Here is an 18,414-nt window from a genome sequence, read left to right as displayed (position 1 = left end):
CTGCTGTTAGACTAACTGGTCTGTAATTCCCCATTTTCTCTCCCCTCCCTTCTTAAAAAGTGGGGTTACGTTTGCTACCTGCCAATCTTCAGGAACTACTCCAGAATCTAAAGAGTTTTGAAAGGATAGAAGGTAATAAATGGTGGGATGGTCAGAGAGCTGCTAGTAAATTGATGTGATAAATTACATATTTCTATGTCCAAGGAAATATGGCTACTTTACTCGTACTCCTAGATGTCAAACTGATCAAATTAGTTTATCCATATCTATATAACTAAAGGTCTCATATTGACTACTTCCTGTCTGTGCTGTATATAAATTTTAGAAAAAAAAACGCTACCATATATCGCTATGATTTTTGGCCTTGTCCTCCTCTGAGGCAGCCTCGAGGAGTTTTCCAATCGATGAAAAATAAAAAAGTTATGAGTGTTTAAAAAATCTTGAGATCAGCTGATTGGTCCTCTCGCCTGTCAATCACCATCATGAAGGTAACACCCTTTTCGGGGGGGCAGGGCAGGACTATAAAACCCCGGATGCCTGGATGTAAGCCAGTCACTCTGGAAGATCGCGAGGGAGAGTCCACAACTGTGATTCTAAGCTATGAATCAACTGAACTGCGAGTCTGCAATCTACTTGCAATAAATGATTTGTTAGCCCTTAATGACAATGCAATGAGTTGTTTGGCAATTTGGTGGCCTGCACTCTGCTTGAAACGCTATGAAATTGAATGTGGTGGCCATCACTTTTCTTGAAACACTATGAAATTGAATGTGGTGGCTTGCACTCTTCTTGAAACACTATGAAATTGAATGTGGTGGCCAGCACTGCCTGAAACGCTACGAAAATGAATGTGGTGGCCTGCACTCTGCCTGAAATGGTATGAAACGGAATGTGGTGGTCTGCACTCTGCCTGAAACGCTATGAAACTGAATGTGGTGGCCTGCACTATGCCTGAAACGCTACAAAGCCGAATGTGGGGTGGCCTGTATTCTGCTTGAAATGCTACGAAACTGAATGTGGTGGCCTGCACGCTGCCTGAAACGCTACGAAACTGAATGTGGTGGCGTGCACTCTGCCTGAAACGCTATGAAACTGAATGCGGTGGCCTGTATTCTGCTTGAAATGCTACGAAACTGAATGCGGTGGCCTGCACTCTGGTTGAAATGCTATGAAACTGAATGCGGTGGCCTGCAGTATGCTTGAAATGATATGAAATTGAATGTAGTGGCCTGCACTGCTTGAAATACTATGAAATTGAATGTGGTGGCATGTACTCTGCTTGAAATGTGCCGTGAGTGAACTGCCAGCCCACCAGCCCTGAGTAACTGAGCTGCCAGCCCACCAGCCCTGAGTGACTGAGCTGCCTGCCCACCAGCCCTGAGTGACTGAGCTGCCAGCCCACCAGGCCTGAGTGACTGAGCTGCCAGCCTAACAGACCTGAGTGACTGAGCTGCCAGCCCACAAGGCCTGAGTGACTGAGCTGCTAGCCCAAGAATCCAACAGCCCCCAATGTCCATACTACCCCTCTGGAAACCATTCCCTTCGACCCAAAACATCCAAACCAGCTCTCCAGAAAGCCCCCCCCCCCCCTCCCCACTGGCCACCAATATTGGAATTGATGGAGAGGTGGAATATTGCGATGGGGGACCAGCCCTCCCAGGTGAACATGGGACCCAACGGGTCCGACTTAGTCTAGTGTCCCTTAAAGCTGCACATATACATTCCTCGCTCCTTATCTCATACCCTTTTATCTCCTTATTTTCTCTTGCCTCTGTCACTTACTTATCTCATCTGCCGATTACCCCCTCATCTGTTGACATAGTGTCAGTCTGAAGAAGGGTCCTGACCCAAAATGTCACCTATCCATGTTCTCCAGAGATACTGCCTGACCTGCTGAGTTACTGCAGCACTCTGTGAAACGTCACCTATCCATATTCTCTACAGATGCTGCCTGACCCACTGCTGCCTGACCTGTCGAGTTACTGCAGCACTCCGTTTTAGTCATAGTGATACAGTGTGGAACAGCTCCTTTGGCCCAACTTGCCAACACTGACCAAGATGTCCCAGCTACATTAGTCCCACCTACCTGAATTTGGACCATATCCCTCCAAACTTGTTCTATCCATGTACCTCCCTAACTGTTTATTAAACATTGTGATAGTCCCAGACTCAACTACCTTCTCTGGAAGCTTTATCCCCATACCCCTTGTTTTTGTTAGCCCTAAGTGCTAAATCTAACTCTCTCTTGAAAAAATCCAGTGAATTGGCCTCCACTGCCTTCTGTGGCAGATAATTCCTCAGATTCACAACTCGGGGTGAAATTTATTTCCCCCATCTCAGTCCTAAATGGCCTACCCCTTATTATTAAACTATGGCCCCTGGTTCTGGACTCCCCCAACATCCGGAACATGTTTCCTGCATCTAGCCTGTCCAATCCCTTTCTATAAGGTCCCCTCTCATTCTTCCAAATTCCAGTGAATACAAGCCCAGTCAACCCATTCTTTCATCATGACAGTTCCGCCATCCCGGGAATTAACCTAGTGAACTTACGCAGCACTCCCTCAATAGCAAGAATGTCCTTCTTGCCCAAAGTAGGAGACTAAAACTGCACACAATACTCCAGGTGTGGTCTCACCAGGGCCCTGTACAACTGCAGTAGGACCTTCTTGAAACTCAACTCCTCTCTCTCTGAAGGCCAACATGCCATTAGCTTTCTTCAGTGCCTGCTGTACCTGCATGTTTACTTTCAGTGACTGATGCACAAGGCCACCCAGGTCTTGTTGTACTTCTTATTTTCCTAACCTGACACCATTCAGATAATAGATTGCTGGAGTGCTCTGATTTTGCCCACTAATCTCCTATGTGGGACCTTATCAAATGCTTTCTGAAAGTCCAGGTACACTTCATCCACTGGCTCTCTCCTGTCCATTTTCCTGGTTACATACTCAAAAAATTCCAGAAGATTAGTCAAGCATGATTTCCCCTTCATAAACCCAGCCTGTTACTGCTATCCCAATGTGCCACTATTTCATCTTTTATAATTGACTCAAGCATCTTTAATGTTTTATGTATCATTCCTAACTGTCACTGTAGGTCATGTTGTCACTTACGGGCGGAGCACCAAGGCATATTCCTTGTATGTGAATACTTGGCCAATAAACGTATTCATTCATACATTCCCCACCACCGATGTCAGGCTAACTGGCCTATAATTCCATATTTTCGCTCTCCCTCCAATCCACAGTAACTGATCCTGAATCTATAGAAAATTGGAAAATGATCACCACTGCGTCCACAATTTCTGGAGCCACTTCCTTAAGCACACTGGGATGTAGACCATTAGGCCCTGGGAATTTATCAGCGTTCAGTCCCATCTGTCAACCCAACATAATTTCCTGCCTAATGTGAATTTCCTTCAGTTCCTCCGTCATCCTCTGGCCACTAGTGCATCAGGTAGATTGTGTCCTCCTTAGTGAAGACAGATCCAAAGTACCTGTTCAATTCATCTGCCATTTCCTTGTTCCCCATAATAAATTCACCTGTTTCTATCTTCAAGGGACCCACATTTGCCTTAACTAATTTTTTCCTCTTCACATACCTAAAGAAGCTTTGTATTATCCTCCTTTACATTCTTGGCTAGCTTACCTTCATACCTTATCTTTTCTCCCCATATTGCCTTTTTAGTTATCCTCTGTTGCGCTTTGAAGGTTTCCCAATCCTCTGGCTTCCCGCTCATCTTTGCTATGTTGTACTTCTTATCTTTTAGTTTTATACTGTCCTTGACTTCCCTTGTTAGCCACAGTTGCCCCTTACTCCCCTTGGAATCTTTCTTCCTCTTTGGAAGGAACTGATCCTGCACCTTCTGTATTATTCCCAGAAATGCCTGCCAATGTTGTTCCACTGCCATCCCTGCTAGGGGATCTTTCCAGTCAACTTTGGCCAGATTCTTCCTAATGGCTCCATAGTCCCCTTTATTCAACTGAAACACTGACACCTCCGATTTACCTTTCTCCCTCTCAAATTGTAGATTAAAACTTACCACATTATGGTCACTACCTCCTAATGGATCCTTTACCTCGAGTTCCCTTATCGAATCTGGTTCATTACACAACACTAAATCCAGAATTGCCTTCTCCCTGGTAGGCTCCAATATTAGCCAAAGATTCTATGGCGAGCAAGATAGTCTACTCCTGCTAAATCCAATGGGCTGACGTGTAGTATGCAACAGAGCCATTTCTTCGGCCATTTCAGTTTGGTTATCCCTCTCGCAGTGTAATCAGCGTTGCGGGGGAACAGTTTGTGTGTGTGTGTGTGATATAGGGTTAGATTCACAATTCATAATTCTGTTAATTTTTGTTAAAGATTAATATGTTTATAAATTATGATTCTGTTAATTTTCTTTTTTAACATATCTTTTTAAATGGTTCATGTGCTGTGTTTGAGTTGATTTTTGTATTACACTTGCACTCTGTAATTCATCTAATCACACTGTTCACAACTGCGGTATTTGGAAAAATAATAGCAACATTAAGATTGCAGTTGTTCTGCTCTTGGAATGTTCCTTAATGTTTTTTTTGTGTCTTGTAATTGTTTTTAAACAATAAAATGGGTCTGGTCTTGCCAATAGCCAGAGAGTGAACTGAGCTCTGTCTGTAATGGTTGGGTTATCTAAATGAAGTATTTAACAAAACAAAAATTGTTTTGAGCAAGATTTACAAATGATGTATAACTTAAGGATGGTTTTATTCAGCGACCATACAACTGATTAGATTGTGTAGGAAAGAACACACATACATGAATGTGATACAGATGTATATTATCATATATATATATTTCTCCAGATTTATACATCTAATGATAAACTTTATTTTGGACTAGACAAGGGACAACATTAAATAGAAAAACATTGTAAACCTTCCCGCAACTTCACCCTGGTGTCCCAGCCATGCTGATCCGTGCCAGACTCGGAACTTTGGATATGAGTGCGGAGACGGAAGCTGGTTACGAAAACAGTGCCGAAGATTACCCATGACCCTACTACATCTTTTTCGTCGAGTGGACTGTCTTGCTCGCTATAGGATCTTTGACATAAGCTGCTCTAAGAATCCATCACGGAGACACTCCACAAAATTCCCTTTCTTGGGGTCCAGTTCCAACCTGATTTTCCCAGTCTACCTGCATGCTGAAATCCCCCATAACTGTAGCATTATCTTTACAACATGCCAATTTTAAATTGATTCAATTTACAACCTATGTCCAGGCTACGGTTTGGGGGTCTTTTTACCCTTACAATTCCTCAGTTCTATCCAACTGACTCTACATCTCCTGATTCTATGTCACCCCTCGCAAGAGACTGAATTTCATTCCTCAACAACAGTTACCCCCCGTCAACGAAGTGATGGGTGGACACAAAATGCTGGAGCAACTCAGCGGGACAGGCAGCATCACTAGAGAGAAGGAATGGGTGACGTTTCAGGTTGAGACCCTTCTTCAGATGTGATAGATGGATATAGGTGAGGGAGACACAAGAAACTGCAGATACTGGAATCTTGTATGGAACACAATTTAGTTAGATGCACAGAATCTCTTGCCCAGAGTGGGGGAATCGAGGACCAGAGGACATGAGTTCAAGGTGAAGGGGAAAAGATTTAGCAAGAATCTGAGGGGTAACTTTTTCACACACAGGTTGGTGGGTATATGGAACAAGCTGCCAGAGGAGGTAGTTGAGAATGGGACTATCCCATCGTTTAAGAAACAGTTAGACAGGTACACGGATAGGACAGGTTTGGAGGGTTATGGACCAAACACAGACAGGAGGGTATAGTGTAGCTGTGACATGTTGGTCGGTGTGGGTAATTTGGGCTGAAGGGACTGTTTGCACACTGTATCACTCTATGACTATAACACGAAGTGCTGCGCTAACTCGGCGGGTCAGACAGCATCTGTGGAGAACATGGATAGGCGACGTTTCACAGAGTGCTGGAGTAACTCAGCGGGTCAGGCAGCATCTGTGTAGAACATGGATAGGTGACGTTTCACAGAGTGCTGGAGTAACTCAGCGGGTCAGGCAGCATCTGTGGACAACATGGATAGGTGACGTTTCGCAGAGTGCTGGAGTAACTCAGCGGGTCAGGCAGCATCTGTGGAGAACATGGATAGGTGGCGTTTCACAGAGTGCTGGAGTAACTCAGCGGGTCAGGCAGCATCTGTGTAGAACATGGATAGGTGACGTTTCGCAGAGTGCTGGAGTAACTCAGTGGGTCAGGCAGCATCTGTGGAGAACATGGATGGGTGACGTTTCACAGAGTGCTGGAGTAACTCAGTGGGTCAGGCAGCATCTGTGTAGAACATGGATAGGTGACGTTTCAGAGTGCTTTTGATTGTGGAATGTAGGTGCATTTTGAGATGGAGTTTGAAATCAGAAAGTCCCCAGAGAATAAGTTATCTCTATTGAGCCTGTATACATGTAGGTGGCATATTGCGGTCGGCAAATCTGCGACGTTTGCTGCAGATGATGATTCATTAAAAATGGTGAATATTCAGACACTTGACACTCTTTTATAGAGTTTAAAACATTTTGTTCAACAGGCAGCTGCACCGATAATTGAGTTCACGGCGCAAGGTCCAATGTTAATGCAATTTCAGGGAGTCAAAGAACAATATTCGGTATTTTGCTTACACGCTGAGTCGGCTCTGATTATTTTACCTGTTTAATTATTTTTTGTTCCAACTTCACTCACAACGTGTCAATTTCTCATCATTTCGAACCCCCATCTCACACCCCCAAGGGAATGCGCAAAAGTTACTTCATTAATAGGTGTTTAGCCATTTCCTCAGTGCAGGGCACCATCCGCAATAGTGATTGGAACCAATACAAGTTCAAGTGAGTTTATTGTCATGTGTCCCCGATAGGACAATGAATTAGGACAATCCCATTTGTATGGAGCATGGAGCAAACGTATATTCCATGGGCGGGGGAGGGGAGGATGAAAACAGAACCCAAAGCGACCAATTTTCTGGATTACTCCATAATTCGAAAGAAAATACAGTATTATGCACTAAATAACTTTCCACTGGGTATTCAAATGACATCACGCACTCCAGACGGCTGTGCTGGCGCATGAAGATGCATGATGAAGCGCGCAACAGTCGCATGTCAGTCACTACCAGCCAGTCGCATAAATGACGGCCAAGTGGGACAGGCCCTTAAGTGACAGACGAGAGAAACTAAGGAGATACAAGGGAGTGAGATAAGGAGAGGGGAATGTATATGTGCAGCTTTAAGGGACATAGGTCAGGTAGCATTTGAAGTATTGCATACAGTTGTGGTCACTCCATTACAGGACTGATGTGGAGGCTTTGGGGAAAGTGCAGAGATGATTAACCAGAATGGTTTAAAAACAAGATTTGTTTACAAAAAAGGACACAAAATGCTAGAGTATCCCAGCAGGACAGGCAGTATCTTTCCTTCCAGCTTTTTGTGTCTACCTAAACGGCGCCTATCCACGTGGCGGTGTGCCAGCAGGCTGGAGGAGCGGGTAAAGCCTTGCACAGAGTGGGCAGGAAAGGGCGCTGGCCGGTGTGGACTTGCTGGTGCTCCAGCAGGTGAAACCCTCACCACAGGTCAGGCAGGGGAAGGGACGCTCACCGCTGTGGGTACGCCGGTGCTGCCACAGGCTGGACATGCAGGTGAAACCCTTGCCACACTCAGCACACACAAAGGGTCTCTCTCTGGTGTGCACCCGCAGGTGCTCCCACAGCCCCCGTGCGCTCTTGAAACGCTTGCCACAGTGGGAGCAGCCGCACGCCGGCGTGAGCCCGCCGGTGCTGCCACAACCTCCGTGAGCTGTCAAACTCCTCACCATAGTACGGGCAGTAGTAGGGCTGGCCACTGGTATACACGCGCTAGTGAGACAGGGCGTGGGAGGCCGTGGCTGGGCTGGGGACGGGGCAGTCTGCAGCGTGCACCCGCTGATGGGACAACAGGCTGTTGGAGCGGGTAAAGCTCTTGCCACACTGGGCGCAGGTGTAGGGGCGCTCGCCGGTGTGGGTGCGCTGGTGCACCAGCAGGTTGCTGGACTGGGTGAAGCCCTTGCCGCACTGGGCGCAGGTGTAGGGGCGCTCGCTGGTGTGGGTGCGCCGGTGAACCAGCAGGCTGCTGAGGCGGGCAAAGCCCTTGCCGCAGTCGCTGCAGGTGTAGGGACGCTCCCCGGTGTGCAGGCGCCTGTGCACCTTCAGTGCCAGCGACGACTTGAAGCCTTTGCCGCAGTCGGAGCAGGTGAAGGGCCGCTCACTGCTGTGCACCCGCCGGTGCACCCACAGCCCCGACAACCAGGTAAAGCTCTTGCCGCAGGTGGAGCAGCCATAGGGCTTCTCGCCCGTGTGCACCCGCCAGTGGACCTTCAGCTCTTGCGTCGTCTTGAAACCCTTGCCGCATTCGGAGCAGCTGAAGGGCCTCTCGCCGGAGTGCACCGACTGATGCTCCAGCAGCTTGGTGGAGCTGGTGAAACCCTTGCCGCACTGGGTGCAGGTGAAGGGATGCTCTCCGGTGTGGGTGCGCTGGTGGGACAGCAGCCTGCTGGAACGGATGAAGCCCTTGCCACACTGGGTGCAGGTATAGGGGCGCTCGCCGGTGTGGATGCGTTGGTGCTCCAGCAGGCTGTTGGAGTGGGTGAATCCCTTGCCGCAGTGGGTGCAGGTGAAGGGATGCTCGCCGGTGTGGGTGCGCTGGTGGGACAGCAGCCTGCTGGAGCGGGTGAAGCCCTTGCCGCACTGGGTGCAGGTGTAGGGGCGCTCGCCGGTGTGGGTGCGCTGGTGCTCCAGCAGGTAGTTGGAGTGGGTGAAGCCCTTGCCGCACTGGGCGCAGGTGAAGGGACGCTCGCCGGTGTGGGTGCGCTGGTGCACCAGCAGGCTGTTGGATGTGGTGAAGCCCTTGCCACACTGGGCGCAGGTGTAGGGGTGCTGGCCGGTGTGGGTGCGCTGGTGCTGCAGCAGGTAGTTGGAGCAGGTGAAGCCCTTGCCACACTGGGAGCAGGTGTAGGGGCGCTCGCCGGTGTGGGTGTGCTGGTGCTGCAGCAGGCGGTTGGAGCGGGTGAAGCCCTTGCCGCACTGGGCGCATGTGTAGGGGCGCTCGCCAGGTGTGGGTGCGCTGGTGAACCAGCAGGCCGTTGGCTCGGGTGAAGCCCTTGCCGCAGTCGCTGCAGGTGTAGGGGCGCTCGCCGGTGTGGGTGTGCTGGTGCTCTAGCAGGCTGTCAGAGCGGATGAAGCCCTTGCCGCAGTCACTGCAGGTGAAGGGCCTCTCTCCAGTGTGCAGGCGCATGTGCATCTTCAATTCGGGCGACGACTTGAAGCCTTTGCCGCAGTCGCTGCAGATGTAGGGCCGCTCTCCCATGTGCTGGCGCATGTGCACCTTCAGTTCCTTGGATGACTTGAGGCCTTTGCCGCAGTCGGAGCAGGTGAAGGGCCGCTCACCGGTGTGCAGGCGCATGTGCACCTTCAGTTCCTGCGACGACTTGAAGGCTTTGCCGCAGTCGGAGCAGGTGAAGGGCCGCTCACTGCTGTGCACCAGCCCGTGCCGCAACAGCCCCGACAACTGGGCAAAGCTCTTGCCGCAAGTGGAGCAGCCATAGGGCTTCTCGCCCGTGTGAACCCGCTGGTGGATCTTCAGCTCTTGCGTCGTCTTGAAGTTCTTGTCGCAGTCGGAGCAGGTGAAGGGCTTCTCGCCGGAGTGCACGCGGTTGTGCCGCAGCAGGTTGTAGTAGCGGGTGAAGCTCTTGCCGCACTCTGTGCAGTCGAAGGGGCATTCTCCCGTGTGCACCCGCCGGTGGGCCTCCAGCTTGCTCATGCACTGCCAGGCCTTGCCACACACGTCGCACTCATAACGCTTCTCCTTGTTGTGCCCCGTCATGTGGTCCTCCATCGAAGCTCAGCCCCTCGAAGCTCAGCCCGCACACCGAGCAGATGGGGGGGGGGGGGACTCACCGGCACCCTGGCCGCCCTCAATGACCACTCATGTCCCCGTCTCTCCGTCCACAGCAACGGCTCCTAAACCCTGCAGGAGGGGAACACAGAGGGTCAACAAACTGACAAACAGGACATCACTGACTCGTGAACATTACAAGTGCTTGAAGGGGGGGAAGGGCACGGCGGTGAGAGGGGGAGGGGGACAGGGTGAAGGAGGGGTGAAGGGAGATGAACAGGAGGGGGTGAGGGGGATAAGCGAGGGGGGAGGGGGCAAGGGCAGGGGGCAAGAGGGGGGACGGGAGGGGGTTTAAGGGGGATGGAGAGGAGGGGGTGAGGGGGATGGGAGAGGAAGGAGGATGAGGGGGAGAGGGGTGAAGGGGGATGGAGAGGAGGGAGGAGAGGGGTGAGGGGTGAAGGGGGATGAGGGGGTGGGGGGGCGAAGAAGGATGTAGAGAGGGGGGGGGGGAGGGGGAGAGGGGTGAGGAGGGAGGGCGGTGAAGGGGATGGGGAAGAATGGAGGAGGTGGGTGAGGGTGAGGGGGTGCAGGGGGATGGAGAGGAGGGGGAAAGGAATGGAGAGCTGGTGAGGAGGGGGAATGAGGACAGTGGAAGCGAGGGGAAGCTTGCATTGGAGCCAACCAGGGAGAAGGCAATTCTGGATTTAGTGTTATGTAATGAACCGGATTTGATAAAGGACCTCAAGGTTTATGAGCCATTAGGATGTAGGTTTAATATACAATTGGAGAGGGAGAAGGGTAGATCGGAGGTGTCAGGGTTACAGTTGAATAAAGGGGACTATGGGATCATTAGTTGACTGGAAAGATACACTAGCAGGGATGACAGTGGAACAAAATTGGCAGGTATTTCTAGGAATAATACAGAATAATACAGGAATCAGCTCATTCCTAGGACGAAGAAAGATTCCAAGGGGAGTAAGGGGCAACCGTGGCTGACAAGGGACGTCAGGGACAGTATAAAAATAAAAGAGAAGAAGTACAACGTAGCAAAGATGAGCGGGAAGCAAGAGGATTGGGTAATGTTTAAAGATACAGAAGATAACTAAAAAGACAATACGGGGAGAAAAGATGAGGTACGAAGGTAAGCTAGCCAAGAATGTAAAGGAGGATAGTAAAATCTTCTTTACGTATGTGAAGAGAAAAAAAATAGTTAAGACCAAAGTTGGACCCCTTGAAGACCGAAAAAGGTGAATTTATTATGGGGAACATGGAAATGGCAGATGAGTTGAACTTTGGATCTGTCTTCACTAAGGAGGACACAAACAACCTTCCTGATATAGTAGTGGCCAGAGGATCAGGGGTGACGGAGGAACTGAAGGAAATCCACATTAAGCAGGAAATGGTGTTGGGTAGACTGAAGGCTGATAAATCCCTTGGGCCTGATGGTCTGCATCCAGGGTATTAAGGAAGTGGCTCTAGAAATTGTGGATGCATTGGTGATAATTTTCCAAAGTTCTATAGACTCAGGATCAGTTCCCGTGGACTGGAGGGTAGCTAATGTTATCCCACTTTTTAAGAAAGGCAGGAGAGAAATTAGGCAATTATAGACTAGTTAGCCTGACATCGGTGGTGGGGAAGATGCTGGAGTCAATTATAAAAGATGACATAGCCGCACATTTGGATAGCAGTAACAGGATTGGTCCGAGTCAGCATGGATTTACAAAGGGGAAATCATGCTTGACTAATCTTCTGGAATTTTTTGAGGATGTAACTAGGAAAATGGACAAGGGAGAGCCAGTGGATGTAGTGTGCCTGGACTTTCAGAAAGCATTTGATAAGGTCCCACATAGGAGATTAGTGGGCAAAATAAGGGCACATGGTATTGGGGGTAGGGTGCTGACATGGATAGAAAATTGGTTGGCAGACAGGAAACAAAGAGTAGGGATTAACGGGTCCCTTTCAGAATGGCAGGCAGTGACTAGTGGAGTACCGCATGGCTCGGTGCTGGGACCACAGCTATTTACAATATACATCAATGATTTGGATGAAGGGATTCAAAGTAACATTAGCAAATTTGCAAATGACACAAAGCTGGGTGGCCGTGTGAACTGTGAGGAGGATGCTATGAGAATGCAGGGTGACTTGGACAGGTTGGGGGAGTGGGCAAATTCATGGCAGATGAAGTTTAATGTGGATAAATGTGAGGTTATCCACTTACGTATCAAAAACAGGAAGGCAGATTACTATCTAAATGGCATCAAGTTGGGAAAAGGGGAAGTACAACGGGATCTAGGGGTCCTTGTTCAACAGTCTATGAAAGTAAGCATGCAGGTTCAGCAGGCAGTGAAGAAAGCAAATGGCATGTTGGCCTTTATAAAAAAGAGTTGAGTTTAGGAGCAAAGAGGTCCTTCTGCAGTTGTACAGAGCCCTAGTGAGACCACACCTGGAGTATTGTGTGCAGTTTTGGTCACCTAATTTGAGGAAGGACATTCTTGCTATTGAGGGGGTGCGGCGTAAGATTACAAGGTTGATTCCCGGGATGTCGTAATCTGCACAAAGCACCCAATGCAATTAAGATCCAAGCATATAAAAGTCTTGGTAGACAAAAATGCTGGAGAAACTCAGCGGGCGAGGCTGCATCTATGGAGCAAAGGAAATAGGCAAGGTTTCGGGTCGAAACCCTTCTTCAGACTGATGTGAGGGTGGGGGGGGGTGGGAAGAATAAAGGAAGAGGAGGAGGCAGTGGGCTGAGGGAGAGGTGAGAAGGGGAGGAGAAAGTAGGGACTATCTGAAATTAGAGAAGTCAATGTTCATACCGCTGGGGTGCAAACTGCCCAAGCAAAATATAAGATTCGGAATGGGAGGGGGAGTTGAAGTGCTGAGCCACTGGGAGATCAGGTTGGTTATTGCAAACCGAGTGGAGGTGTTCGGCGAAGCGATTGCCAAGCCTAGGCTTGGTCTCACCGATGTAGAGCAGCTGACATCTAGAGCAAGGGATGCAATAGATGAGGTTGGAGGAGGTGCAGGTGAACCTCTGCCGCACCTGGAAAGGCTGTTTGGGTCTATGAATGGAGTCAAGGGGGGAGGTAAAGCGACAAGTGTAGCATATCTTGCAGTTGCAAGGTAAAGTGTCCGGAGGGGTGATTCAGGTGGGAAGGGATGAATAGGGAGTTACGGAGGGAGCGGTCTCTGCGGAAAGCAGGCAGGGTTGGATATGGGAAGATGTGGCAAGTGGTGGGTGGGATCACGTTGGAAGGTGGCGAAAAGCCTTGTAAGTCCACATGTTGAATATTGCTGCTCCGTGTGGGATCCTTTCACTCAAGGGAACATCAATAAGATCCAGGCAGTGCAAAACAGACCAAGGTTCATATCTAACAACTACGTGGCAGAGCTCAGTCTCCAGCATGATAAAGGACCTTACACTTCATCCACCTACAACTCATCGCAAGTTCATCAGACTGACAACATTTCCCAAGATCAAGAATACCACTATTGATTTAAAGATGGAGAACCACATCCAGTTAATCCAGCACCCACGGGCATGTCAACCAGAAGCTACCAACCTGGAAATTATTTCATTCCGTACGGCACTTCATAGCGATGTTACAAAACTTACCTTCAGCGGCGCTGCAGTTCTGCCACTGTTCTGTCACGACTTTGGCGCCTTTGAGGGGGGGCGGAATTAAAATGTCGTTTTCCCCTATCTGTCGCAGGCGGATTTCTTCGGGCTGCCAGCTGCTGCACAAAAATCGATCCGCCTCCTGTTCGCTAATTATTTAAAAAAAATAAAATAAATAAAAATAAATCGCTGGACAATTTAATATTTGGATTAAAATAAAAAGTGACTTCAAATGCCCTCAACACCTACAACGTGACGGATCTCAAGTACGGGACAAAACACGGTGTAAGTCGTGTATTTTACATATAAACTTGCTTCTTGGGATGACTTTAATCAATCCTCTATAAGCAAAAATGGGATTTGGGCCCCATACGAACCGGCAGTGTTTTTCCTGCCGATATGGGGTTCAAATTCACCGCAAATGCAACGTCTCAATCGATCACGTTCCAGAAGCAAGATGATTAAAATGCAAATTTTTTGGGGGGAAATAAGCCGTATAAATTGTCTATATTTTGTGTTATTCTCTCTCTCTCCATGATCATTATTTTTAAACTAAATATTCACAACAGTTTGAGTCACATGTATTGTGCAAAAAACAATAATTTGATAATATTTTTGGTGGGTATTTCTAGATTAATTTATGGGAATTAAACATTAAATTCCTTCCATCTGGGATATAAATTCATGACAGTGAGATTTAAAAATCATGTTATATTGTGAATTCTTGTGTGAATGGGATTAGTTTGTTATTTGGATACCTAGGCTATTTAAAAAATATATCCCTTTCATAAGAAATTGAATCTACAGGACATTGTTAATGGGAAAGTAGTGGGCAGAAAGACATGTCATGTGTGGTTTGAAGAGCAAAAACTTGTAGTTTACAATGCCAAATTTAAAAAAAGTTGAGGAAAAACAAGGTGTACAGAGTTGCTTATTGGTTACAATCTGAGCAGTATGATGATGTTCGGTCTGAATGTCTGTTTTTAGTTCAATTTTAGGTCTATTTTAGATATGTTAATTTTAAAGTTGTATGTATTTATTCTGTTTTTATTAATTGCACTGACAGGAACCGATGAGAAACATTATTTTGTTTCTTCTGTGTATGAAAGTACTCAGTGAAATGACAATAAAGTTAATACTGATGCTACTGATTATGATATGCCAATGTACCAGCTAGCAACTGATCTTCTCCATAAAGACTTGGTCTATTGCTAGAAATTGTAATTTATTTACCTATCTGTTACGGACTAACAGCATATCTATCTATATTACTAAAACTCTGTTCTTGACCGGTTTTGGCTATCTGTGCTGCGGTTTCCAAGAGTACGCCGCCACCTACGGCCGTCATTTTTGGCCACCTCGCTCAGAGCCCCCCTCCTCCGCATGTGTGCCGAGGATTTTTCCCGTCGATGAAAATTGACAGAGATATTAATGTTTTTACAACATTCCCCATTCTCGCTGCTGCCCCTGCTGGAGGGAGGGGGAGGGACTATAAAACCAAGAAGTGATGTGCCTCAATCAGTCTCTGCAAGTGGTGTGCCTCAATCAGTCTCTGCAAGTGGTGTGCCTAAATCAGAGCTTTGAATGACACTGACAAATGTCTATAGCACTGTGAGTACCCTTAATTTGGTTTGAAAATGAAAATATGGTTAGTTTGAGGTAAAAAAGCACTGCCTGCAAATGGTTGTTTGTGTTTGTGTTTGGGTTGAAGTAAAAAGGCATTCTCTCTCTCTCTCTCTCTCTCTCTCTCTTTCTCTCCCTATCCCTCTCTTTTTCTCTCTGTCCCCACCCTCTCCTTTCCCCCCTCACTCTCCTCTCCCCCCCCTCTCTCTCTCCCCTCTCCTCCTCCCCCTCTCCCCTCTCCCCCCTCCTCTCCCCCCCTCTCCTCTCCCCCTCCCCTCTCCCCTCCTCTCCCCCCTCGCTCTCCTCCCTCCCCCTCTCCCCCCTCTTCCCTCCACCCCTCCCCCCCTCCCTGCTCCCCACCTCTCCTCCTCACAGCACTCCCTCTCTCTCCCCCTCTCTCACCCTCTCACCCTCCTCTCTCCCCCTCCCCCCCCCCCCCCCCCCCCCCTCCCCCACCCTCCCTCTGCTCCTCCTCTCCACCCCCCTATCCCTCTTGCCCCTCTCACTGTGTCTGTGTCTCTGTCTCTGTCTCTGCCCCTTCTCTCTCTGCCCTCACTCTTTACCTACCCCCCTCCCCCTCTCTAGATGTGACTGCAAGTATGGGGCTATGTGTCAGTAGATAGGGTGGTTATGGGGTAAAAGGAGCAAATTAATAATATTAATATAATATCAAGGGGGGTAATTAGCGTGAGTGCGGGGGTGGGGATAGTTAGTGTGTGTTACGCTGCATGCCGCCTCCCCTCCCCCCCCCCCACAACCGCACGTTGGGGGAACAGACCCAACGGGTCTGCACTTGGTCTAGTAATACAATAATATTAAAGTTCTGATCTTGAGAATATCACATTTTTGAATTTTGAAGGCAGTCTGGGTGTTTATTACTATTTCCGTCACAATCGTCAATTTTGTAATTAACTACAATTAGATAATTAACTAATTATATGCTTTAATTTCAGGTCATCCAAGTAAGAAGTTTTATATTTGTTTCAGAATGCTTCAATCTATAATAACTGAAATTTTCATTCAGTTCTCTTAATTTTTAAGAAGGTTATGGGCTTTTAACTGACCTCGATCACAGCTTTTGTGTTAAGTCAATGGAAAAGCAATAGGGAACAAGATGCTAATTTCCGAGAATGAAAATGCCCATAAAAAATACTGAAGATATAAAAGTGAATATGGCGTCAAATTAAACTTCTTATTATGCTTTATCTAATTAGATAAATTGCAGACATGATTTTTAAAATCTCAAAATGTTGTAACATTGCTATACAGGTGCACAACCTTTTATCCGAAGATCCAAATAACGAAAACCTTCGAATAGCGGACATTTTTTCAGTCCTTGAAAAAAGGTCCCTGAAAGCGTTCACCGAGGGCGGCCCGCAGAGGTGACAGCGGAACCTCCGGTCGGTCCTCGAAGAAAGGGGAACTAAATCCCCATTTATAAAAGAGAAGGTGAGGGTATATTGCGCGGGAGGGTTAATAATTGACAATATGCTGCTGTCTGCCCACTGAGTTAAAAAGTTCCCACGGTAGACTCACGATACACAATGTATCGTGAGTCTTGCGTGGGAACTTTTTAACTCAGCGGGCAGGGAGCAGCAGATTGTCGCTCCCTTCAGTTTCACCCCACCTACTTCCTACTCTGCTTCCCGGCCATGTGTGTGACCCCTTCCCTCCCCTCTCCAGCTCCCCGCCCATTGCACCGGCGTGGGGGCTTTGCACTGTCTTCACGTCGGCAATGCCAGTCACCGGAGACGTCAGGACCAACGGGACACCGACCCCCAGGCCCACTGCAAGCACGGAGATCCCAGAGACCCACAGCCAGCAGCAGCCCAGCCCCATTCCAACTGCAGAGGAAAACTGCAAACTAGCGGGAGACATCAGGACCACCAGAAGCCGCTCCCCGATGGGCCGCTACGGCGACAAGTGGCAGTTCGCCCACAGCCCGAGCTGTGCCCCCTCATCGGGACACCGACCCCCAGGCCCACTGCAAGCACGGAGATCCCAGATCAGCAACTCCAGCCCAGCCCCGCTCCAACTCCAGAGGAACACGCTCCCCGTATGGGCAGAAGCTGATGGTGTGTAAGGTACGTCTTGTTCTTGGGGTCGCGCAGCTCGGGCTGTGGGCGAACTGCTACTTGTCGCCGTAGCAGCCCATCGGGGAGCGGATTCCTCTGGAGTTGGAGGGGGAGGGGGGTATTGTGTTGTTTGATCGCCCCCTGCTATCCCAGGGACAGGGAGACAGGACGTTCACCGAATAAATCCATTATTATTTATTATTACCTGCAGTTCATCGCGTGTAATCCATTTGGAGTAGCGTAGCAACAGTACGGATCATGGGTCGTGACCCGACTGCCGTGAAACCTCCCTATACCCCCTGATACCTTTAGCAGGGCTCGAAATTAACGGTTGCCCGGGTGCCATTGACCACTCAAAGCGCCGCCGGGCAACTAAACACCGAGTCATTTTGCCCGGCTTGGCAACCAGATACTGGATTGTACCGAAGATAGACACAAAAAACTGGAGCAACTCAGCGGGTCAGGCAGCATATCTGGGGAAAAGGAACGCAACGTTTTGTGTCGGCAGTGACGGCTGTAATGCGTGGGAAAGATACTAGGTGCATGGTGACGAAGTGTTGGAGCGAATGACGGGTCCCGCACAGCGGCGACCTGAATTGGTCTCACCAATGCCTTGTACAATTTTAACATTACATCCCAACTTCTATACTCAATGCTCTGATTTATAAAGGCTAGCACACCAAAAGCTTTCTTTACCACCCTATCTACATGAGATTCTACCTTCAGGGAACTATGCACAGTTATTCCTAGATCCTTCTGTTTAACTGCATTCCTCAATTCGCTACCATTTACCATGTATGTCCTATTTTGATTCGTCCTGCCAAATGTCAATTCGACCTTGTCAAATTCCTTACTTTAGTGCATATAGACAACATCCACTGCTTTACCATCAATTTCCCTAGTAACCTCTTCAAAAATTCAAGAAGATTAGTCAAACATGACCTTCCAGGCACAAATCCATGTTGACTGTTCCTAATCAGACCCTGTTTATCCAGATGCTTATATATTATCTCTAAGTATCCTTTCCATTAATCTGCCCACCACTGAAGTCAAACTAACAGGTCTATAATTGCTAGGATTACTCTTAGAACCCTTTTTAAACAATGGAACAACATGCGCTGTACGCCAATCCTCTGGCACTATTCCTGTTTCTAATGACATTTGAAATATTTCTGTCA

The 18,414-nt window shown here is 48.3% G+C and overlaps 1 pseudogene; it reads right to left on the bottom strand.

The window, feature by feature from the left end:
• LOC129693668 (zinc finger protein 850-like) overlaps nt 1–10,085 on the bottom strand; it is a 60,354-nt pseudogene extending 50,269 nt beyond the window's left edge.
• Between the last annotated feature and the right edge of the window lie 8,329 nt (nt 10,086–18,414).

The sequence above is a fragment of the Leucoraja erinacea genome, unplaced genomic scaffold (genome assembly GCF_028641065.1).
Source record: "Leucoraja erinacea ecotype New England unplaced genomic scaffold, Leri_hhj_1 Leri_382S, whole genome shotgun sequence".
Taxonomy (NCBI): domain Eukaryota; kingdom Metazoa; phylum Chordata; class Chondrichthyes; order Rajiformes; family Rajidae; genus Leucoraja; species Leucoraja erinaceus.
This window is presented reverse-complemented; position numbering and strand designations above follow the sequence as displayed.